The 25,852-nt window shown below is 45.9% G+C and overlaps 1 protein-coding gene across 3 annotated transcripts in view; it reads left to right on the top strand.

The window, feature by feature from the left end:
* The first annotated feature begins 449 nt into the window (after positions 1 to 449).
* The window catches only part of ERBIN (erbb2 interacting protein), a 94,363-nt gene continuing 68,960 nt past the window's right edge, over positions 450 to 25,852 (top strand). Inside the window, exon 1 of one of the 3 annotated variants that reach the window (XM_060280263.1) lies at positions 450 to 1,678. The gene's annotated coding sequence lies outside the window, so the exon portion shown is untranslated. The remainder of the gene's footprint in view (positions 1,679 to 25,852) is intronic. The other 2 variants (XM_060280261.1, XM_060280262.1) reach the window with 2 other exon arrangements.

Genomic DNA, 25,852 nt, shown 5'->3' with positions numbered 1-25,852 from the left:
CCCCTTCCTTGCATTCCTCCTGCTTTTCTTCTTCCTCCACCTTCTCCTCGCTTCGCCTTTCCCTCAGTTGCCTTAAAAGCAAACACCCGCACTCGCTCTCAGTTCTTACCCTCCTTCCCTTCCCGTCTCCCAGCCCCGCCACTTCCTTTCTCTCCCCAAACCTAAGAGCGCCAAAGTGTTCCTAAACACTGCTCCCCCTCCCCACCCCAGATGGCTTGATCTCTCTGTGTGTGTGTGTGCATCTCACTCTCTCTCTCTCTCTCTCTCTTTTAATAATTCACACACCCTAACCTGCTCTTCCTTCCCCTTTCACGGTCGCCCTTCAGAGCAGGGTCATTGGCTGTTGCTAGAGGCTCCTCTCTCCGGATTGGCTAAGTCGCGCTGCTGCTCGCTTCGCCAGTTTGCAGACTTGTTGTCTGGCTCTAAAGCTAAAAGTCTGAAGGGGAAACTAGTGCAGCTGCGCGGTTGGGGCCGAGAGAGAGAGACGGAGACCGACTGTGTCTGTGTGTGTGCGCGCGCGCTTGCGCTAGTCAGTCACGCTTGGCTGTCTGGGCGGCGCTGCAGTGTCTCCCCCTGGCCTGGGCGGCGGTGCTTAGTAGTAGTATTAGTAGTATTAGTAGTACTGTAGTAGTATTAATAATAGAACTGCTCCCGCCGCCCGCTCTCCGTCCCTCCCTCGCTCCCCGCGGCCGGGCTGCCTGCCTGCCTGCCGCCGCCCTTATCTCTCGGGAGCCTGAAGGAGACACCTCAGCGAGTCCCTGGCCGGCGCCCAGAGGAGCGAGCCTGCCAAGCGAGAGGGGCGGGAAGGAGGGAGAGGAAGGGGGAAGTGTGGAGAGGAGGAGCCGTGTGCGTGTGAGGCGGGGAGGGCGAGGGAGGAAGGCAAGCGGAGCGAGGGAGGAAGGCAGGAAGGAAAAGCGAACGAATAGAAGATAAGAAGGCTGCGCAGTGGAAGAAGAAGAAAAAGAAGAAGAGCAGGAGGAGGAAGAAGGGGGCTTGTTGCGCTTCGCATCCCAGCCTCCCCTCCCACCACATGCCCCTGGCGGTGGGTTGCGGCAGGCGCTACTGCATCCTGGGCCCGGCCTAGCGAGCGAGGGGACGCAGAGAAGGGGAAGAAGGGTGGAGGGGAGGGGGTCGACGACGGAGGCGGGCCCGCAGCTCTGGAGCCTCTTTGAAAAGGAGAGCTGGGCCAGGCTCCGGCGCAGGCATTGCGGCCCCCGCGGTCTCCCCCCACACCGCCGCCGCCGCCTCAGTAAGGGGCGGGAAGTGAGTCGTCTTCTGCCGGGACTGGGCGGCGTTCGAGGCACCTGAAACCGCGCATTTGTCGCGGCGGAAGAGGGGAGAAACTGAGGCGACGCAGAGACCTTCCCCTGCTCAACTGCGAAGAAAAGTGAAGAGGGAGGCCGGGGGAGTGGAGGAAATAACTCGCCTCGGCCGGCCGGGCCGCAAGCTTGCTTGGCATTGCTAAATCTCCACGCCTCTCAACTACACCCCCGGAAAAGAAAAGGGAAAAACCCAACAACGTCGGCGAAAGCTGTTGCACCCCACCCCCCCGTTTCCCCACCACCACCCCGGGGTTTTTTTTTCTGGACTGCTGAGAAAACTTGATTTGGATTTAAAGCATCCATTGGGTAGTGAAGGAACCTGGTGCAAATGGAGATCTGCACGCCCGAATTGTGAGGTTGGTTTTCAAAAGAAATAATTTTGAAAGTGTGCGTGTGGGGAAACATAAAGAATGAAACCCTTTTTATGTGTCGGAGAAAGGGGACGCAATTGTACTTCATTTTGAGATGGTGGTCTGCCTCCTGTTCTTACTTTCGTTAGCTTTCTAAATGTCTTTCTGGGTTTTGAAGCTGGTTTCCAGCTTCTTTCTCTCTCTCTCTCTCTCTCTCTCTCTCTCTCTCTGTGTGTGTGTGTGAGAGAGAGAGAGAGAGAGAGAGAGAGAGAGGGAGAGAGAGAAAGTTGCCGGTACTTTGAAATTTTGTTGCAGAGGAGAAATCTAGGAGAGCTGATTTTGTGTGTGTAAAGCTTCTCAGACAGAAGTTTCTTTGTTCCATAGTAGAAGGTATTGAAGTGAAACTGCCTGATTATGCATTCGTGATCTTAAAACATGTCATCTGTAGAAGCAAGTTGCTGGACCGATAACTTTCTTTCTCTGCAAGCATTCCGTTTGCATAAACGGCAAATATTCTTTTCCCCTTGTACCATTAAAGTTTGAAGACTTTTTTTTCTTAGTGGCCGATTTTTTCTTTTAGAAGGCATTCCTTAGCTGTCGAGTAAGGACACGGTTCAGACAGGCCTGATGTCTTGTGAGATTTAACAAGTGTTTCTTCTTAACCTGTGTACTACCTTTGAGTAGTAGATATATTTGTCATATTGTCATAAAACAGCTTCAGCACCTTTAGTCAATGGCTATTTCCTGAGGGAGTTTAAACTTTATTTGCAAACCTCTACTTGCATATGTGGTTCATGAACAAATTTATTTCCCCCCTAATAGTGGAATTCAGTTGTTTCATTTGATTTTTTTAAAACAACTTAGTTTGGTCTTGGTGTTTTGGGAAAAGATATGGAAATAGTGAGGTTTCTGAAAAATGGTTAAGATCAAGCAATTCTCATTGTAAGGAAAGCAAAATGTGTTGTATCACCTGTTGAATTATATAATTTTGATGACTTCACAAGCAACTTGCCATCTGCTTTGAACATGTTTTCTAAATTATGCAGTAGTCAGATGACTATAACTGAGGCATTATTTTTGTACTGCGGATGGTTTAAATCAACGTCCATGCTATGTTTTGCTGGTCTGTCTTGATGGGAGTAAAGGCAAATTTCTTTTGGCGTCAATCATCAAGATTAGGAAACTTTCAAACTATACACATGATCTTTAAAGACACCAGTAAAGGTTACTCTTGGCCATTTCAAAGGATTGGACAGGAAGATGGCAGTGAACTTCAACTTCCTTATATGGCTTATGTGTGGCAGAAAAGCCTAAACAGAGTAATCATTTTACAGTGAATTAGCACTTCCAAAGCAGTGTTACATTCCCCACAAAACATATTCTAAAGAGGGATAGAAGGTATCATTGCATGATACATATAACTGAGATATTGTAGCATAAACTATTGTACTGTATTTTGAACTATTTATTCTTGATATTGGTTGGACTTAAAATACTGTACAGTGCAGTCCTGTAAATGTCTACACAGAAGTAGACTTACTCTTAGGTAAAGGTGTATAATATTCCAGTTTTAGATTAGTTTAGTCACCATATAGGATTAGGCCCTATTTAAATAGCACACTTCTGCTTAGTCTAGTGATATGTCATAAATTACATTAAGTTTATTAACACAATTTGAAAAGATTTGTTGGAATTATTGCTCTTGGTAAGTCAAGCTTATATGATAGTAACTTATCTGACAGGCCTTTGAATTTCCCCCTTTATCTGATTGGTTCAAAGCCTGTTTAGTGGTGTGTGTATATTACATTTCATTAGTGATGTGGAAACTTTTCCTAATTTGACTTTTTCAGTGAGCTATGTTTATATATGTTCTGTATATCTAAATATAACTTTTCTTTTTTAGTGTTCATACAATTATGTGCTAATTCTTATATCATCTAAAATGAATAAATAATAGCAAATAAGATTTACCTCCTTTGGTAGTTCAGATGAATGCCTGTCTGTACTCTTCAGTAAGTCATTGGGAGACAAAAGAAAAATAGTAAATTTATATAGTTCTGCATGCCAGCAAAGTGTAGCTGAATAGGCAATTAAATCAAAGCAGTAATCAGATGGCAATATTTGCATGTAGTGAATCTTTAATAGGTGCAATGAAGTATTTAGTCATTAACAGAAGACTTATTTGAAACAGTGAACGAACATTTTTGTACTGTATAGGTATCTGCTCTCAAATTTAAAATGTGAGTTCAGTTTTAATCTAGCTAGTGGCTGTTTTCACAATTGCACACTTTATTTTATTTTTTAAACTGTACACTACTTTATTGTCAGTGTCCAAGTGGTTTAAAACAGAACATAATGTATAAAATTATCAGTAAAAGTCAGAAGAGAGAAACATGCTGCCATATATATATATATATATATATAGAGAGAGAGAGAGAGAGAGAGAGATGTACATCACACACACACACACACACACACACACACACACACACACACACACGTAAACCTTACATATCTAGACAGGCTTGCCTAAACAGCTTTTTTGAAGCAGGCATTGAAAACAACACAGTGAAGGTCAGTGGGCAGTGAGTTCCAGAATGTAGGTGCTGCCACACTGAGAGATTAATTATTTACAAGTGTGGAATGGATATTGTGTAGCACTTTCCAAAGTGCTAGTTCCACAGTTTGCAGTGTTGAGTGGGCATAGAAGTGGTAACGTTGCCTTTAGTACACATAAAGTACACATTAAGTCTACCTAAGCTGATCCACATGTGGAATCAGACTTCCATGCACACATTGAATCATGGAATTATAGAGTTGGAAGAGACCACAAGGGTAATCTAGTTCACCCCCCTGCAATGCAGGAATCTTTCACCCAACGTGGGACTTGAACCCACAAACCTGAGATTAAGAGTGTTGTGCTCTAGCTGCCGTACTAAGCTATCTATGGTGATCACCTGTTGGAATAGGAAATGTGAATGAATAGATTCTACATACAAAGTTTGAGGCTACATCTAGTTTCTGCCTAAAAGTTGCAGCCTTATCAGATCAACACTGACCCAGTGTAACCTCCTTAGAGCTGACAATGTCAGCTTTCCTGATTGACAAATGGGTGCTCACAACTTGATTTGTGCAAAACTGGATTGGGGTCTGTGTATGCTATGGTGAGGGACCTTATGTGGCCTGTGACCATAATGAAATTCTTCCATTGAAGGCTTGGCTTCATAACTTTTGGGTTTCATCTGCATGTGAGAGATTGAAGGAAACTGACCTGTTAGCATTTGTTACACAGTTAAGAAAGCATTTGCTTAAATTTTTGGACCCACAAAGAATATATTTATGGTTACTGACATACCTACAATATGTGTTCCCCAGCCAATTAAAATCTAAATATATTGAGTGTCCTGCTATTGAGTATGTTGTAATTATGTGTGGAATGGTGAACTCTGCAAACAACAGAACATACTCAATGCTCTGGGGTTGTTGAATAGCTTACTAAAAGAGAAAATCTCTGTCCCTGAATTTCCCAAATGCCAAAACCTTTTCAGGAAGGCTTTTAGATAAAGGTGATGGTATGGTACTGCTAAAAAAAAATATTTGTCTTTGTAGTTTTTAAGGGTATTTCTTTTGAACTTTGTGAGCTACCCTGTACACAGATGTAGAGCTAGATTTTTTTAAAAAAAACCAAAGAACTAATTTCTACCTTTTTAAAAAGCTACTTCTATTCATTTACTATATATTTAAACTTGATCCTCAGGGCAATTACAGTATTAAGAGTAAAAGCAAGTCTCTACTCATCTTTAGTTACCAAATTCAGGAATGTACAAAGCTTGGCCATTGACTTAGGCATTAAGTTTGAGAAGATGATTGTGAGCCGCTAAAGTAAGGCCACTTCTTCTATTCACTTTGGGTAGAAGGGGTAGTATTAATAACCTGCCCTCAATCCACTGTTAACATGGGAGGAAGACGTTATGTAGGATCCAGTCCATTCAATTTTTTCTTAGTTAAAAATAGCACCCCAGCTTGTGCCTGAAGGGCCCATGAAACCATTGCTCACTCTGGTGTAACATTTTCCTGGTAATTCACGCCTGTTGAGACAAGCTGTTCTGCTTCAGCTGCATCCTTTGAAGGAAAGGTGTATATAGGTTGTGTTATAATAGCAAAGTTCTAAGGTTACAAAAGTATGATTATTGACAAAGCAAAATTTGGGGGGGAATATTATACCCTTACCATGTAGAAATTGGTGGAAAGTATTCCCAGCCAGTGCTGGGATCTGTAGAATAATGCATTGATAACCCATAATTACGTTTGGTTCACTTGCATGTTGAGCTAGGTTTAGTAAATTGACTGGACCTGCCATCCAAGTACTTTGTTTTTGTCTAGTTGCAGCTTGTCATGTATGCTTCATGTATTTGCTGCACAAAATACCACTGTAACATAATGATCAAGTAAAGTGTGGCTATTCTCTACAAAGTGTGGCTATACTCTATACAGTATATTACAATCTTTAGCTGAATAAAATTCTACAAGTACAGCCTTGTAAATTTGTGCCATTAAATGTCTCTTAACTAGTGCACTCCCAAGTCTGAGTCTATTCTTTTATGGGCTCTTTCTTAATTTGCCTTGGATCCAGGACCAAAATTCTTACCAGATTTGGTGAATAATGTTGCATATGATTTTGTGCAAGGTCTATACCCCAAGAGATGGTAGGTCCACAGCAATTTGATAGTTCTGTGTGTAATCACAATTTATGTGAATCTTGGCCAAATACAACCCTGCCATGTTAAGTCAGCACCATCAGCTGTGAAATACAAGACCTAGAGTGCTTTGTGTGGTCAGCCACATCTCCACCTAGAGTGTCCCATGCTAATAATGCCCAATGTGTTTAGATATTTAGTAAGTGTGTACATCTCTCACCTGGCTTCGGGTCACCTAAGTTATATACCCTTACCTCCAGGAAAGACTACAGAATGCCGTGACATTGCACCTGACCCAACAGCTTTAGTTGCAGCACACTGTCAAGTGTACTGCTCTCATGCAGATAATACTGAAGAAGAATTGGATGATTTTTGTGCTGCTGAGTTTGAAGATGAACCTGTAAGATCAGATATGTTAAGGAGGAAGTAACTATATGTATCTTTTCTCAACTGAAATGTGGCTTGTTGTGAAATTGCCAAAAATGTTCATATGTGTTTACATGGGATGTTGATTGGACAAGTATATCAACACATACATGGGGCATTCCATTACTGTCTGAATTAATGCTTGACCTGCAGGACAATATCCAAGAATGTTTCCATGTCATGAGGAAATCCAGCTGCAGGAAATGCTGATGATGATGATTATTTACACAAAGAATAAAACAAGCCTTCAACCAGGGCTGGAGAACTTGGAGGTTTCCTAGATATTTCTGGATCTCCCTTTAGCCCGGCTAGCATGGTCAGTTGGTCAGTGGTCTGGAATGATGGGAGTTGTAGCCAACAAATGGTGGGCCACAGGTTCCCCGCTTCTACTTTTCAAACTCTTGTTGAATTTAAGTTCTCATCCCCCCGCCCCCCGCTGAAGTCAAACATGCATATCTCGTTGTCCTTTGACAATTACCTCCAAAGCTCTGAAAAAATATTAACAAGCATATAACATACAGAAATCTTGACAAAATAAAATGAATGGGGTGATAGTTAAAATTGTGATAGATTGCAGCAGGTGGCTATTCTCTAACTTTTGACATATAGACTTTTCTAGAAATATTCACCATTTTCATTACATATGGTAAGAATTTTGGTGTTTGTTGCTCAAGGACTTTCACCAGCTTATATGAGATGCAGGATTTGCATGGAGAGTTTAGCATCAAATGCAAATGTGACTTTGCTTAAAACAAAGATGAATAATGGTATGTGCACAAACGTTTGCTGTTTACTTGTATGGTAATTGATGCTGCAAATGGAAGTGAGGGTAACGTAAAGCAATTATTATTTGTTATACTGGACAGTGATGCATAATGTTCCTTAAGAGGTCTGATTATAATTGTATGCAAACTAAATGCTGAATTGCAGGTGATTTTTAAAAAAATCAATGGGTAAATAGGTCTTTAAAGATGTAGAGACCCTGAGTTGTGTGGTCATACACTATGTACTGCCATAGTATTGGAATGGCAATTTATTTATTCTGCTGTAGGAAGAGTGCAGTGACAAGACTCTAATTCCAGATTATGCAGAGGGAGAGGAAGGGCAACATAATAGACCATAAGTGACCTGTTTCTCTCGTGGTAAGTTTTTAATGGAACGAAGTGAAGCTTGGCTTTAATTTTATATGTTTTGTTAGCTGTCATGCTTAGAGAGATCTAAGACGGAAGTCAACCTAAAAGATTGTCTTGTGGATGATAGTTTCAAAAGTTGACTTATAAGTCCATTTAATAATTTTAAGTGCCTGAACAGGTGATGCATATTTGATATTGGATGTCAGGGTAAATGGAGCTGGTAAGATGGAATTTCTCAACCTTCAGTGGCCTCCATATTAATCAAGATTATATTACATACAAATTAGCTGTAGTGCTCTGGTTTTACTATAGGCTCTTAGTGTGGTTAAACAAGTGCTGTTCCTTACTAGGAGTAAGTGTCAGATTAAGAAGCAAGTCTCCACTCAGGGCCATGCTAGATAACCTGATCTCCATAAAGAAACAAGCATCTGTATGTTGAGCAACCACTTTTCTTATATACAAGCAGCTTGCCTTAACCTTTTGTGAGGGCAATGCAAAACTGTAGCCAAATAAACTGTTCTGCATACGCAAAGTGATTTGCAGAGCCAATGGTTTTCCCTTGTCCCCTTGTTGTCAACAATTTTTAAACAAGATCTGTGAAAAGAATTTATAGTCTGCTAATATTGGCTCTGCCCACTGTTATGTTCATATAGGAGCTGAGGGCCAAGCATGATAAAACAATGGCCAACTTGTGTCTCAGGATAAAATCAATCTGAATCCATACAAAGGGATGGAGTGAAATTTTAAAGTACTATCTGGCAGGCTGGCTAAATCTTTCCCTCATCCATATTTTTGGCCCCCCAACCCCTTTACCCCAGGGGTCAGCAACCTTTTTCAGCGGTGGGCCGGTCCACCGTCCTTCAGACCATGTGGTGGGCTGGACTTTATTTTGAAAAAAAAAGAATGAATTCCCATGCCCCACAAATAACCCAGAGATACATTTTAAATAAAAGCACACATTCTACTCATGTCCACGGGATGGATTGAGAAGGCGATTGGGCCGCATCCGCCACGGGCCTTAGGTTGCCTACCCCTGCCCTTTACGATACTTTTCTACTTGAACATAGTAGATAGCACTTCTATTGAATAATGTTGTGGACACACAGGAGATCTCTTACCTTGTGCTATAGATAATTCATGTTTAGCAGTAATTTTTATACTGACAACCACAGACTAGCTTTCAGTTCTCTAGTCTCAATAGTCAGGTATTCCATATAGCTTCCTGATCAACTTCCCTTGCCCATGATGGGTTGCCTCCCTTCTGACTAGCCTAGAGTAATTCTTAAAAAAAAGGGGGAAGCATTGCATCAGCACCAACCTGTTAAGATCATGCATAGGCTGCAGGATTCCTATTGCCACTTTCCTTGCCACATTGTAACACATAATGCAGCTTGCTACAGTAACCCTCTGAATTCTGTGCTTTTTCCTCACCTATGTTGCATGTTTCTAGGAGAATTGGTTATTACAAACCCTACATGCTATGAAAGATCAACACATGTGACTTAACATTTGGCTTAACATTATGTCTGACCCTGAGCTCATGGTTTGTTTGCCCAAAATGAAAATCACAAACTATAACCTTTGTTACAGCTCTTGAATTGTTTGGAGAAAAACAAAGTATAAGCCCAGGCTTGGAGATAACACTAAGTTCTTGGCATAGTTCTTGGCAGTGTGGAGGCAGTAGGAGCCAAAGAGGAGGTGAAGCAGGTGCAGTTTTCACTCTGTGCACCAGTACACTGTGCATTTGCCTTTTAATCGTAGCTCAGCATAACTGTATGGTTTAAAGTGACATGTGAACTAAGCCATTTAGTTGCTTAGAGGGATGTTTTTCATTTAAAAAACAAACGCCCCACAAAACAGAACTTCCAAATAAGATGTTTGGGTATTATAATTGAATATGTTGGTGGTGCTGATTTGCAATAGTCATTAGGATTGTTTATTAATTTTTCAAATCTTATTCAAGTCTTTATTTTAAAAGATAGTTAACACTAGTATCTGTTTGTGAGGGATTTGGCTGGGACCATACAGTCCATGGTGGAATTCATAAAGTTTTGAGTACCTGACTCCATTCTTTTAGGCAGGAATATATACCTCAGTTTAAGAACAGAGCCTGAAATTGTAATGCTAACTTATCTAAGGGTTTGCTGTAGAATTAAGCATCATATAGTCATAAAGAGGAAGGGATTTATGGATGTGTGAAAGAGACATTACAGGAGGTGGGAGGAGAGGGAGTTATCGCAAATAAGAAGTGGCAGGGGAAGACATGGTATGTGCTCAGCAAATGCTTCAGTTCTTGAGCTGTCAAAGCAAGAAATATCAGCCAATTTGACTAATATCTTCAGGTAGGGTATAATAAAACTTAATTAGCATAGAGGAACAAGCCCATGGCAGGGTTTGTGCATTAGACATGCCAGTTTTAATATTAAGTGAGGCATGTTTGCCAGTCTATGTGGAAGCAAGGCTTACATAAATACTCTGACAAGCTAAAAACACCATGTTCTCTGAAAGCTGCAAGTGTAATAGTTTCTGTTGATGATTTTCATCTTAAATGCTGACGTACACATTTAAATAGCTAACTAGTGAACAGAAATGCATAGTAACATATCCATCACACTAAATTAGATCGATCTTTTCCCCCTGTGAATTCAGTCCATGTGAAACAAAGGGGAGTAACTCATTTGGAATAAGAAAAAATGTCTTGGCAGCTTAAAAGTTGGGCAGAACAAAGGTGAAATGTAGCCTCCCTAAAATTATTTAAAATTGTGATTCATTCTTATAAGGGCAAGTTGCTGTGAAGCATGTTGCATTGCTCACTAAAGTACACTTCCAGTCACATGACGCTAACTGACCTAGGTGTAGAAAACTAGCCAGAATTAAAAATGGAATGGTTTACTGTCACTACTTTACCTTGCCTAACAAAATAAAAATAAAAATGAACAGATGTTTTTAATTTTTGTGGACAGGAGATATGCCTAGCCCAAAAGAGACCTTTTGAGTTTTCTCCCTATTTGGGGTTACAAATTTAGAGAACATTCCAAATGAGAGAGTTGTGTTGGTCTGTTGCAACCAAGACAGAGGGCCTTGAGGTACCACCTTTAAAGATAGCATATTTACTGTGATACAGTATAAGCTTTTCTGGAGTAGGGCCTACTTCATCAGATACATGAGTGATTGTTCTCATTTGGCAGAGGTTAAATATGTGTACAGTATATGCAGACACACAGAGACATATTGTAAACAGTGGGACCCAAATCCCAAAATGCAAAAGGCTAAAGTCTGAATGACCACATTTGGATTTTGCACTAAATCATTTGAGATGAATAAGCTGCAGTGAGCCTTGGGCTTGCACACACCCCTTCTAATCTTCTGGCATGGAAGAGTTCACAAACTTTTGCTTCCATCTTTGCTTAAATGTTGACACAACAAGCCATTTAAAAAAAACCTGTTTGCTTCAATGGCAACTAAAAATGGAAGCAAAGCCTTCTAAACTTGAGCAGATGAGCCTGAAACTCAGTTAGGCTTGTTCATGTAATGTCTCAACAGGTCCAGTATTTGGAGGAGAAGGCTAGGGTAAAACCTTCAGATGAACTTCTTTTTTACATGGGGAAGCATTCAGTAATTTGGTTCTCCAAAAGTACTCTGAAGTGAAACAATCAACAGAAGTCCCTAGCACATGACTCTGCAGAATATATAACATAGCTGCTAGTGGTTGAACTGTGAGATAAATTGGAAGGCTGCAGTTAAATTCCCCTTTAGTCAACAAAACTCTTTTCCATATCCAGTGAACTGAACATAAGCCAGCGTGATGTACTTATTGTCAAATCTAGGCTTGCCATATTTCAAACAGTGAAAATCTGGACAGAAAGTTGCTGAGCAGTATTTTGGATATGTCTGGGAAAATCCGGACATATGGCAACCCTTTTTGTTGCTCCTTTGCTCCTAATATTAATAACATGAAAGTGCCTGAAAATGACTCTATTATAGTCCTAGTATTATACCAGGTCCTTCTAGTTGAGGTCTGTAGCCTATTCTTAAGTAAGGCCCAAACTTGACCTAACAGGAAATATGAAAAGATGCTTCTAAATTGAGACTCAGTGTTTGCATCTGTCTCTCAATGTGATACAGATAGTTTTTAGTGCCATAAGTGCTATATTTAATATCAAGCTTAAAAGTGGATACTAATTTATATGGGGCAAAATCTGGAAATTCCAAACTATATAGGTCAGCTGGAATTGATTAGCATTAATTACTCGCAGGATCGTGTTTGTTTTATAGCTGTGGTACTCTTTCTGTAATAATGTAATGCTGAAAGGATATCTATGTCATTGTTCTTATTTCCATTTTATGCAGCAGCAAACTAGAGCTTATTCTGTGACCAGGGACTGTAAGCAAACTGTTCTTTTTGGACAAATGTTCTTGTATGGCAGGGGTGGCCAACTCCCAAGAGACTGCGATCTACTCACAAAGTTAAAAACTGGCAGTGATCTACCCCCTTTTTTGAGGTTCAGGTCAAAATTGTTGAGCTTTTTTCAGGGAGGAGGTAAAATGTTGAGCTTTTTTTAGGGGAGCCACAGTTGTTCAGCTTCTTGGGGGGGGGGGAGCCAATGATCTACCAGTGATCTACCGTAGACATCCAGTGATCTACCGGTAGATCACGATCTACCTGTTGGACATGCCTGTTGTATGGTAAATAACTTTCCCAAAACTTGCTAGTTTAATTCATAACCTTTTAGGTTTGCACTTAAACATATTAGGTGTATGCTGATAAAACAGTGGGTTGGTTTGAACATAATACTAGTTTAGCATTTGAAGAATGAGCCTTGCAGCTGTGAGGAGGAGCTGAGAAAATTTCACTTTCATTTTAGAATAACTGCAGTTTGTCATATAGACTGAAATGTAGACATACTGATTACTTAGTGATGATTAGTGGAATCAAGTTAACTCCAATCTACAGTTTATGAAGCTGGGTTGTTTTCAAAGAAGAGTGTGAAGCATCCAGAGTATGCAATCACATTCTACAGAAAGTTTTTAACATGTTTTCTCAAGGAAGTACACTCTTTGGCCACCCACAATAATATTAAAGTATCTAGGCTGTTGCAGCCAATGTTAAATATGGCTGAAGTGTGTGGAGATGTGTATTATTACTCACTGCTTTTTATATTGAAATTTTTCTTCTATTTTGCTGTTTAGTGAAATTATTTCATCTGTCAATTTTGCATGCTACATCAAAGGGGCTGTATTAAACTAAGTTTTACTCAGATCCATTGAAATTAATGGACCCAAATTAGTCTTCTCCATTATTTTTAGAGGGCCTACTCTGACTAGAATTGACTACAGCCCAAAGTGATTTGCAGAGCACAATGTCATTTGTAAAGCCCTGAAATGGAAGGAATGGCTGAATTTATTCTCATAAGGCTTGTAAAAAGGTTAAATGCTGTCTACAATCTGTATGTTTTTAAAAAGCAATAAAGTGCAGCTGTTAAAGACAGCTTTCAAGTTTTCACTCAGTAAATCAAAATTACAGTAGACTTCTCACCTAGGACTGTGCATTGAATCAGTGCAATGTATGGTGTTGTTTCTTTCAGATGTAAGAGGCTTAAGTGGCATGGCTGCCTTTTTGTTGTTAGACAGATCCTGTAGGTGAGGAAAGGAAAGATGTGGCCCAAGTGCTCAGTTGTTCTTTTTGCATTGTTTGTGGCATTTTCTGTATGGTATTTTTGCTATTGCTGACTTGGTTGTTGATAATTATTTAATGATTTCTTGAAATAAGTGGGAGTGGTTTTTGTTGTCATTTTGCTGATATCTTGTAATACTACAGTACAGTGGTACCTCGGGTTACAAACACCTCAGGTTACAAACACTTCGGGTTACAGACTTCGCTAACCCGGAAGTAATACCTCGAGTTAAGAACTTTACCTCAGGATAAGAACAGAAATAATGCAGCGGCGGCAGCGGGAGGCCCCATTAGCTAAAGTGGTACCTCAGGTTAAGAACTGTTTCAGTTTAAGAACGGACCTCCGGAACGAATTAAGTTCTTAACCAGAGGTACCACTGTATATGTAAAATGATTATAGGGATACATTTTGCTGTGTACAGTAATGTAGAAAGGCACTGTACACATTTGAAATAAATAAAAGTACTGGGTGAACCTGGGGACCCAGGTGGCGCTGTGGGTTAAACCACAGAATCTAGGGCTTGCTGATCAGAAGGTCGGCGGTTCAAATCCCTGCAATGGGGTGAGCTCCCTTTGCTCGGTCCCAGCTCCTGCCCACCTAGCAGTTCGAAAGCACATCAAAGTGCAAGTAGATAAATAGGGACTGCTCTGGTGGGAAGGTAAACGGCATTTCTGTGTGCTGCTCTGGTTCGCCAGAAGCAGCTTTGTCATGCTGGCCACATGACCCGGAAGCTGTCTGCGGACAAACACTGGCTCCCTCGGCCTATAGAGCGAGATGAGCGCCGCAACCCCAGAGTCGGCCACGACTGGACCTGATAGTCAGGGGTCCCTTTACTGTGTGAATACTTTTAAAATCAGTTGCAAAGACTTAAGTCCTTGATTGGTAACCCCTCTCCCAATTCCAGATTTCAGAAGTTAAGAAATTCAGATCCCACTTTTATTTTAAACATGGGTCATTAGAATAGAGGTCTAGCTGCTAGTTTCAAAATAAGTTGGCTAGAAGGTTCTTTTTTGCTCTTAACATTTCTTGCAAATTAGCACTTTGCTTTTCCTTCTATATTCTGACCCCCTATAGTTCTGACCCTGGTGTTACCCTCCACTAAGGTTTTATCCTACAGATATTTAAATGAGGTTCCACTTAAAATTGAATTTTAACATTGTATTTAATCTATATTTTAATTGAATTGTTTCTTTTATTCTTGTTTTGATATTTTTGTTGTTAGCCGCCCTGAGCCCGGACTTGACTGGGAAGGACGGGGTATAAATAAAATTATTATTATTATTATTATTATTATTATTATAATATTAAAAGTTAAGGCCCTCGGATGCCTGTTCACTAAACTTTTCATCACATAAATTTACAAATTCACATCAAGAATGAACAGGAAAGAGTTGCAAGAGCCTTGAAACTCACAGTCATGTACAGAACTAGAGGAAGCTTATCAGCACAGCATCAGTGCAAGGTGATAGGAAAAAGAGTGAGCTAGAAATGCTGCTTGGTTTCCTCTTCAAAGCCCCTGACTGATTGGGTGGAGCACCTGGATAAGACAACAAGCAGTGCAAAAGAAAAGAAGAAAAAGCCACAAGTGGCTCCAAAACTGCAGGGTCAGAGGAGAGTTGGAGGCAAACAATTGGCTTGGAGTCAGTCCCCAGTTGTTCATGGCTCTATATTTATTTGATACCCGACACTTTAATCTGTCAATTGGATGAATCAATAAATGTTGCAGTCCTAATAGTAAGCTGCATCTTGGTTGTTTAATCTAAATATTTCTAGTGCTGCAGCATTTTGGGCTTGATATGGGAGACTCTGATCTAAATTCTCAGTTGTCCCACAAAGCTAAAGGTCTGGCTTTGAGTAAGTTGTGATCTTAAGCTATTTCAATTGTGGTGCAAAGTATGGACCCACTCTTGAGTTTCTGTTGGTAAGGAAGGACTGAAAACATCAAAATATTTGGAGTACTACCTGCTGTCTGAAGTTAGCAAAAACAAAACAAAAAACCCACTTTCTCTCCGTCCCCCTCCTCTCACACATTCACACACACCATTTTGTTTGTAGTATTGGTCTCTTGTGAAGGAGACCATTTGCGTGTTGAGACCCCGCAACCACCGCCTCAGGGAGGAATAAAAACACTAGGACACGTGATATAAGGTTAATGTTATTGGGCAAATTTAGGCCACAACTTTATTGAGTACAGAATGTGAGCGGTATTGGCAAGGCATTGAGTAGACCAGGCTATATCTGCCCGCTGTGCAGGAAGTCTGGTAGGGTAAACCACTGCTAGGAGGAGCCCCGTTGATGCATACCAACTCGAGCTCCCCCCTGGGTTCCCGGAAGGGTCATGGCATGGCCCTAGCCCCACACAGACGAGATCCACACCCCCACATTCCTTTAACGGAATACACCTAAGCATGGAGGGGCAGGCGATGGCCAGGCCTCCCCTCCCCCATCAGAAGGTCACCCAATGCCTAACCGCCACAAGAGCCCTAGTATTGGTCTCTTGTGAAGGAGACCATATCCCTTAAAGCATAAAATCAACACTTAAGCAGTCAATGCTTAACAGTAGCTGCAAAGAACTCCCTTATTTCTTTTGTTTACATACATATTAAGGAAGCACTTGTCAGTATCACTTGTACCGTGTTTCCCCTTTTTTAATTCGTAGTCAAAAAGTAAGCCATGGCAGGGTTTTCCTATAAGTAATAGAAGTAAGACGTACTGTGAGGGACAGGGGATATCGCGAAGTCCCTACCCTCCTGAGTTCAAGCCCGTCCCCGAGCAAAGGGGAAAGCAGGGAGAGTTCCGATTCCAGTGGGGAAGCAGGAAGTCGTGTCCGAGGCTCAGGCAAGGTAGAGGAGCCAGGGTCCCAGGTGGGACAGGAAGGGGCAAGCAAGGGGGGAAGACCCATCCCCCCAACTCCAGAATTACGCAGGAAGAGGAGGGGCAAGAGGATGGGTCTGCCAAAGCTTTTGTGCTGGAGAAAGACGCGCCAAAAGCCATTAGGAGGTTCTGAAACCGACTGACCACATCACTCCGTGTAAATAGCAATGACTTGAGCACTGTAAATACGCAGCACCAATAAAAGAATAAAATGCAGAGCTGCGTGGCGTCGTTACTCTGAAGTAGTCCACTCCGGCCACCGTGACAGCAACCTCCTAATCATTTTTGGGCTACTTTGGAGTTGCCGGGATGAGCGTGTCAGAGGCGGAGAAGTGGCGGCAGATCGCGGAGCAAGCCCAGCTAGAACTGCAGCAGCTGTCGCTGCAGGCGCAGGGAGAATTGAAGGCAGCTAAAGAGGAGACTAAGAAGGTCCAGGACGACCGGCTACAACTTGCGGAACAGGTGAGAGAGCTTCAGGAAAAAGAGCAGCGATTAAGGGCGGTGGCGGTAGACCTCCAAAACAAGCTGGATGCAGAGAAAAACAAGGCGGGAGGGGCACCCCAAGTCCAAGTGCTGCCAGGAAGGAGAGCTGGGACCCTAGTTAGCAAGTTCAATGGAGACCCGAAGGAATTTCAAGGCTTTGAGACTGAGATTGTGTATGCTCTTGAGCTGCACCACGATGAGTTCCCTGATGATGAGCACAGAGTAGCGTTTATTGTGGAGCACCTTACCGGGGCAGCCAGGGAGTGGCTAAGACCGTTAATTGCAACAAGGAATCCTTGCATGAAGAATGTCAAACTATTTCTAGAAGGTTTGAAAACGATGTATTCGTCCGATAGTCATATGGACCAGACTAAGGAGGAACTTCATAATTTACGCCAAGGAAATATGACAGTTCGCGCGTATTGGGCGAAATTCACCATGCTGGTGCACAGATTGGGGTGGGAACTGGGGTCCCCCCCAATGCAAGCGGCGTTCTACTTGGGGTTGCATGAGGAGGTGAAGGATGAGCTCTCGAGAGGTCCAAAGCCCAGTGATATGGATCAGCTGAGCAAAGCGGCTCTGGCGGTGGGGGTGAGACAGGAATCCCGGTGGAGCGACAAACAAGCAACGCGCGCAAAGCGGGCTTGGTTCCCACGGTCGCAGGAGAAACCACTCCCCCAACAACCCTTTCAAGCCACGCCTGGGGCCAGCCAGGACCAGGAACCCATGCAGATTGATAGCGCGCGCGCGCGGGCTTTTCAAACCCCAGCGGCGCCAAGACGCAAGGAGGGAAAGGGCGGGAATTGCTTTCTCTGCAACTCACCCCAGCATCTCGTCAGAGACTGCCCACATCGCAGGGAGTGGCAAGGAAGGGCGGGAACGGTGGTGCCCTCCCCCACTGACGCAGCACCACAGCAGGGAAACGGGAAAGCCTGGCTGCAGGAGACAAGGGGCAGCAGCCAGGCACAGTCAGCAGACAACAGCCCCAGCCCACCCACCCGCACAGAGAGGAGCAGAGCCAGCCCACCCCTCCCAGAGCAGGAGTGGTTCTAGAAGTCACGCTAACGCTCCCAAATGGCTATCCCCTGACAGTCCTTGCCTTAATTGACAGTGGTGCCTCAGCGAACTTCTTCTCGAGAAACTTTGCAGAAGAGCACCAGATCCAGCTTCTGCAGCTGGATTTTCCCCTTCACGTGGCAACCATTGACGGCAGAGAGCTGCTGGGGGGGGCCATCACTCATCAAACCCCCCCCATGAGAATGACGGTGGGAAGGCACTCAGAGACACTGGCATTCAACGTCACCACCATCTCAGACCCCCCCATCGTCTTGGGCATGAGCTGGCTGGCGCGCCACGACCCCTCCATCAGTTGGCACCAGAGATGCATCACTTTTGGATCGGACTTTTGCCTGGAACATTGCATGCAGCACCAACCAGGGGAGGGGCCTCCGATAGCCACGGTGGCCACCATGCACGTCAAAGGGGGTGAGGCGATACCCAAGCCGTACTGGGACCTGCAGGAGGTCTTCAGCGAAGCGGAGTCCGACCACCTACCCCCACACAGGCCTTTTGACTGCCAGATCAACCTGGTGCCAGGGGCAACTATACCCCCAGCCAAGCTGTACGCCATGTCAGACCAGGAACTGGAGGATCTGCGCGCTTTCATCGACAAGAACCTCAAGCGGGGGTTCATCAGAGAAAGCAAGGCAGCGGGGGGCAGCCCGGTCTTCTGGGTGGACAAGAAAGACACGCAACAGCGCCGCCTGGTGGTGGATTTTAGACGGCTGAATTCGGTGACAGAGCCAGTGGCTTTCCCCATGCCCAGAGTGGATGATCTCCTGACAGCAGCACGCAGGGGCAAGATTTTCACCAAGCTAGACCTGAGGGGGGCGTACAACTTGATCAGGATCCGGGAAGGCGATGAATGGAAGACCACGATGTTCACGCCTCTGGGCTCTTTTGAATATCTGGTGATGCCCTTCGGGTTGCAAGGGGGCTCAGCCTGCTTCCAGGCCTTCATGCACCACGTCCTGGGGTCCCTCCTCTTCAAGAACTGCCTGGTCTTTCTGGATGACATCCTTATCTATTCCAATGACCCAGTGCAGCATGTGAAAGATGTCAGGGAAGTGTTGCAGCGCCTGAAGGAGAACCACCTGTATGTGAAGCTGGAGAAGTGCAAGTTTCACACCAAGGAGGTGGACTTCCTGGGCTACAAGCTGTCAGACAAGGGGCTGGCGATGGACAAGGACAAGGTGCAGGCCATCCTGGACTGGCACAGCCCCAGGACGCGCAAAGATGCCCAACGCCTACTAGGCTTCGCCAACTTCTACAGGAAGTTCATCAAGAACTTCTCTCGCGTTACGGCTCCCATCACTGACTGCCTGAGAGGCAAGCAGAAGTTCAGGTGGACACCAGAGGCGCAAGCAGCGTTCGAAAGCCTCAAGAGGGTGTTCGCCTCGGACCAGAACCTGTTCCACGTGGTCCAGGACGCGCCCCTACGCATTGAGACAGATGCTTCTGAGAAAGCTGTGGGCGCCATTTTGTTGCAACTGGACGCCAACAGGGAGTGGAGACCCTGTGCCTTCTTCTCCAGGAAGTTGACACAGCCCGAGCGCAACTACACCGTGTTTGACAAAGAACTTCTTGCGATCCACGCTGCGTTCAAACATTGGAGACACTTCCTGGTGGGCGCCAAGCACCCCATCCAGGTGTGCACAGACCACAAGAACCTGGAGTTCTGGAGAACTGCCAGGGTGCTCAACCAGCGGCAGATACGGTGGGCAGAGTTCTTCTCGAACTTCAACTTCTCCATACACTACATCCCGGGAGAGCAGAACGTCAGGGCGGATGCCCTCTCCCGCAAGCCAGAGTACATGGAGGAGGAGGAGCCACCAGCCCCAAGGCACATTTTCCCCCCGTCGGCATGGTCCTGCGGAGCAGCAGTGGTGAGCGAGGCAGAACTCACAGCACTGACGGCAGCGGATGACTTTGCCAACCGCATCTTCAGAGAACTGAGAGGGGGGAGGGAGCAGGCAAAAGACTTTGCAGAACGCAGAGGGCTGCTTTTCTACAAGGGGGCACTGTACCTGCCCACCACCCAGCTCAGACGTACGGTCCTCAAACAGATGCACGACAACCCAACGGCGGGGCATTTTGGAAGGGACAAGACCACTCACCTAGTCATGAGACACTTCTGGTGGCCAGGGGTGAGGGAAGATGTTCGAGACTATGTACGGGGCTGTGACACCTGCCAGCGGGCAAAGGTGGTCAGAGCAGCGCCACCAGGGTTGCTGGAGCCCTTAGCCACGCCACACAGGCCGTGGGAAGTGCTGTCCATGGACTTCATCACAGATCTGCCTTCTTCCCGGGGCAAGACCGCAGTGTTGGTGGTGGTGGACCTCATGTCCAAAATGTGCCACTTTATACCGTGTGCCAGGGCAGTCTCTGCAGAAGAGACAGCCAAACTGTTTGTTGATCACGTTTTCAGACTGCATGGATTACCTTTAAGGGTTATTTCGGATCGTGGCCGCCAATTTGTTTCCAGGTTCTGGCGGCGGCTCATGAACCTCCTGCAGGTGGAGGTCAGCTTGTCGACGGCTAGACACCCGCAGACCAACGGACAAGCGGAGAGGGTCAACGCCATTCTGCAGCAGTACCTGAGATGCTACGTCAGCCAGAGGCAAACGGACTGGGTGGATCGCCTGCCACTAGCAGAATTTGCCTACAACAATGCAGTGCACGTCTCCACAGGGGTGTCGCCCTTTAAGGCCAATTACGGGCGCGACCTCAGATCTTTCCCAGAGAGGGAGGGGGAGGAGGAGGAGGAGGGCCCACAGGCTGAGGATTGGGCAGAGGAACTGGAGACGGTGCACCAGCAGCTCAGAGAACACTTGGAGAGGGCCAAGGAAGCGTACAAAAAGGGGGCAGATCGCCACAGGCGACTAGGGGAGGTCATCAGGGTGGGGGACAAGGTGTGGTTGTCCTCGGAGGGCCTTCCCACCAGAGGGAGGTGCAAAAAGCTGGCACCCAAAAGGCTGGGCCCCTTCACGGTCACGCAACAGGTCAACCCGGTGGCATACAGGCTGGCACTGCCAGAGGACATGAGGGTGCATCCAGTGTTTCATAGATCGCTGCTGTCGCCGTACAGGGAAAGCAGCAGGCTCCGAGACAGCGAACAAACCCCCGAGGGAGGGGGGGAGAGGGAAGGCAGGGAGCAACTCAATGAGGCCACGGCCATCCTGGATTCAAGGTGGGGGGTGGGGGGACTGGAGTACCTCATGGCATGGGAGGATGCTCCACCGTCCCAGAATGAATGGGTCCCAGCCACTCAGATACAGGAGGAATTCTTGGTGGAAGAATTTCACGCCCTCTTTCCCCACAGACCCAAGCCCTGGCACATGGAAAGGGAGGGGGAGGAGGAGGAGGCACGGGAGAGCAGCTCACCATGGCGCTGGGAAGCGGAGTTTGAGGAACCAGAGGATGAGGTATGGGTGTCACCGAGATCCACCCAGTCAGAGGAAGGAGCAGATTGGCAGAACGTTTTTACCCCCACCAGCTCTGACGCCACGGACTTTTTGGGATTCCCGTCCGCCCAGGCGGAAGGGGGGGGCTCGCAGGACTGGGGGGAGGTATTCACACCAACGGGCTCGGAGAGCACTGAGTTCTTAGGCTTCCAGTCGTCACCGACACATGGGGGGGGCCTGGGGAGGGGTGAAGGAGAGCTTGGGAGGGGGGTGGATGTGAGGGACAGGGGATATCGCGAAGTCCCTCCCCTCCTGAGTTCAAGCCCGTCCCCGAGCAAAGGGGAAAGCAGGGAGAGTTCCGATTCCAGTGGGGAAGCAGGAAGTCGTGTCCGAGGCTCAGGCAAGGTAGAGGAGCCAGGGTCCCAGGTGGGACAGGAAGGGGCAAGCAAGGGGGGAAGACCCATCCCCCCAACTCCAGAATTACGCAGGAAGAGGAGGGGCAAGAGGATGGGTCTGCCAAAGCTTTTGTGCTGGAGAAAGACGCGCCAAAAGCCATTAGGAGGTTCTGAAACCGACTGACCACATCACTCCGTGTAAATAGCAATGACTTGAGCACTGTAAATACGCAGCACCAATAAAAGAATAAAATGCAGAGCTGCGTGGCGTCGTTACTCTGAAGTAGTCCACTCCGGCCACCGTGACACGTACCCCGAAAGTAAGCCGCCATTGCTCCTGCCCAGGGGCGTCCTTCCCATTGGGCTGAATGGCACGGTGCAGCCCGGCGCCCGCCCAGCAGGGGCGCATCGAGGAGGCATGCACACTGAGCCGCCCACATGTCGGCGGAGCTGCCTCCGTCGAGCGGCGGCGCCCCCCCCTTAGCCAGGCCAGCTGCCCGATGCCGTGCTCTCCTGGGGTGCAGATCGCTGTGCCTCTGGCAAAGCAGTCTTGAAGGCAGGGAGGGCCGCTGTGGGGATGTAGCCGGGATCGTGCCGCTGCCCGCTGGGTTCACAATGGGGCAGGACAGAGCAGAGAGGTGCCTTTCTCTCTGCACACTGTTGCGAATGAGACGCAGCCCAGGCGGGGAGAGAGAAGCCGTGCTTACTCTGACAGCCTCCACGAAGGGAGAGAGGGACGTTAACCGGTCGAAAGGGACATGGCGTGGCTTTCTCTTTCTGGGATGCCTTTCCCTTTCTTCCGTCCTGATGTGGGCAGGCCCCTTTTGCAGGCGCCGTTAGCGGATCGGTGCCTGGAGCTTGCGGAAGGAAACCTCCGCGCGAGAGTCCTGCAGAGGCAGCGATCCTCCAGGCACCGATCCTGGGGCGGGTGACTGCTCCTGGGGAAGTTGGCCCCTCAGGGCGTGAAGTAGGGAGACAAAGCAAACTTCGCCGCTGTGCCGGAGGTGGGGGAAGAGAGACACCTTTCTCCCGTCAGCGCGGCTCGCCTCGAGTGCGCGAAAGCTGCCGGCTCCGCTGCCACCGTCCCCGAAAGCCCCTGTTTGCCTTTGTAATTTGTCTCAAGCCTCGTGCACTGACGAGGCGTGGAAGCCCTGCGTGGGCTCCCCTGCCCTCCTGCCCAACTCTCCAGATTTCTCCTTTTGTTCCTTTTCACTTTCCCCTCTTTGCCTCTCCTCCTCTTTACGGTTCACTTGTTTTCCTCATCCCCCTTTCCCCTTCGGACACATCTTTTTCAGCCTTCGTTAGTTTGTTCCCCACTTTCCCCGCCTACCAAATTATATTTTCCTCTCCTCTCTTTTCCACATCCTTCCTTTCCTTCCTTCCTTCCTTCCTTCCCATCTTTCTTCCTCTCCCTCGTTCTTATTCTTTCTTTCCCTCTCCTTCCTTCCTTCTTTCTACCTTTCTGTCTTCTCTCCCTCTTTCTTTTTCTTTCCTTCTTTATTCCCTTCCTTCTTTCCTACTCTTCTTTCTCTCCCCTCTTTCCTTCCTCTCTCCCTCCCACTCCCTCTTTCCTTCTTTCCTTCCTTTCTTCCTTCCCTCCCTCCCTCTCTCCTCAGAAACATAGGATGCTGCTTTATACTTCTGGCCCTTAAACCCTGGAACCAGGAGAGCAGCTCCAGTGAGTCAACCTCAGCCCAGTTCCAGATCTATGCATCTGTCATCCAGAGCGCAACACACAACCATCTCCTTGAAGTATCAGAAGTCCCTTTGGTAAAGGGTGGTGGCTCACTGGCAGAACATCTGTCCTGCATGCAGAAGGATCCCACATCTTCAGGTAGCTCTGCGAAGGTCCTGCATGAAACCCTAGCAAGCCTCCATCACCAAGTGCAGTCAATCCTCAGCAAGATGGATCAGAGTTATTATCTGGTATGAGGCCACGTTCTTGAGTCCTTCTTACAGTGCCACCCTCTCTCCTGCTCAGTTGCCTCCCACAGTGCTGGGTAGACTTAAGATGGCCCTGTTCCTGTCACCTCCTCAGCCCCTCCTGCGTGCTCAGGGAGCCAGCAAACCGGCAACAGACGCAGGGAAAAAACGCGCCTCTCAGCTGACTTCTCCACCGCCTGTTCAGCGCGCAAATTGATGTACCGTACCATACTGACGCAATAAAAATAAGACATCCCACCGAAAATAAGCCACCGTGTGGTTTTTTTAAGGAAAAAAAGTTATAAGACGGTGTCTTAAAAAAGGGGAAACACGGTAAGTGATCTCCAAGTGATTCGTGCAGGACAAAGTGGGATTGGAGCAAACTTGTATTGGACTGAGACTTGGTTTCTTCTCATAGTGCAAGAACTGGAGCCAATGCTGTCAAGAATAAGGTTTGATGCTGCCCTTGATTGCTGCAGGATTGGGACTGGTCCTCATGCTGCAAATAATTGGCTTGATGCGGCTTTCCTAGTGGCCTAGGATGTCCACTGAGGGTGGAGTGGAGGGTGTTAGGCATGCAGGCGTATTGCTTTCTTCATGGAGTCCCTATCAGCAGAGGCTAAGCTGTACCGCAACTCATAGGAAGGACAGCATAATCCCAAAATAAAAAAACACAACTAAGTTTATAACATAGGATGCCAATTCTATTCTACCCCCTTGTCTCTTCCCAGTGTCTATTGTCACATAGTTCATTATTGCAAATAGTCCATAAAAACTTTATGGTCTTCTTCTTCTTCTTCTTTGGTGATCACTCGTAGCTGAGTAAGATTGTCATCCATAAACACAGTTTTAACAATGAGTCCATAAGTGACTGTAGAGGCCAATTCTCGATCCACACGTCCTTCTGCAGTGGGGACATTGGTTTCCGGGCGGGAGTTGATCACGGTGTGGATTTGCCAAGCATGCCTTCCTCTTAGCACGTTTCTCTCTTGCGTCCTGAGATCGAGTGTCTTCAAAGCCCATGACACCTTTGGTAAAGGCTGTTCTCCAACTGGAGCGCTAGCAGGCCAGTGTTTCCCAGTTGTCAGTGTTTATACTACATTTTTAAAGATTTGCCTTGAGACAGTCTTTAAACCTCTTTTGTTAACCACCAGCATTACACTTTCCATTTTTAAGTTTGGAATAGAGTAGTTGCTTCGGAAGATGGTCATCAGGCATCCACACAACAGGACTAGTCCAACAAAGTTGATGTTGAAGAATCATTGCTTCAACACTGGTGATCTTTGCTTCTTCCAGTACACTGATATTAGTTCGCCTGTCTTCCCAAGTGATGTGTAAAAATTTTCGGAGACACTGTTGATGGAATCTTTTGAGGAGTTGGAGATGGCGCTTATAAGTGGTCCATGTTTCACAAGCATATAGTAAGGTTAGTAGTAATAGCTTTGTAAACAAGCATTTTGGTTTCCCTGGGAATGTCCTGGTCCTCAAACACTCTGCACTTCAATGGGGAGAAAGCCGCACTTGCAGAGCTCAGGCGATGCTGGATTTTGGCATCAATGTTGGCCCTTGTGGAAAGATAACTGCCTAGGTAGGAAAAGTGATCGACATTTTCCAACGTTACACCATTGATTTTGACTTGTGGTGCTGCAGAGGGTTATTTTGTACTTGTTGGTGCAGCACTTTGGTTTTTGGATATTGAGTGGTAGGCCAAGCTTTTCGTAAGCTTCTGCAAAGATATTTAGGATGGCTTGAAGGTCATCCTCTGAGCGTGCGCACACTACGTTGTCATCAGCATACTGAAGCTCTATGATGGAGTTAACGGTAATCTTACTCTTTGCTTTCAGCCTGTTCAGATTGAAGAGCTTTCCATCTGTTCGATATATGATCTCTACTCCGGTGGGGAATCATGGCAATGAAAATAATTAATAGAGTTGGAGCAATAACACAACCCAGTTTAACACCTGATCCCACTGTGAATGGTTCACTTTGAGAGCCATTGTTATCTGTGATTGTTGCTGTCATATTATCATGGAGGTATACTTTATGGTATTGGTTGTAAGAATATATAAAGGTTCTGTCAGCACAGGACACTGTTCACTAGGAACTTTTCA

The sequence above is a fragment of the Zootoca vivipara genome, chromosome 11 (assembly GCF_963506605.1).
Source record: "Zootoca vivipara chromosome 11, rZooViv1.1, whole genome shotgun sequence".
Classification (NCBI taxonomy): Eukaryota; Metazoa; Chordata; class Lepidosauria; order Squamata; family Lacertidae; genus Zootoca; species Zootoca vivipara.
The sequence above is the reverse complement of the archived record's forward strand: the minus strand, read 5'-3'. Positions and strand labels throughout refer to the sequence as shown.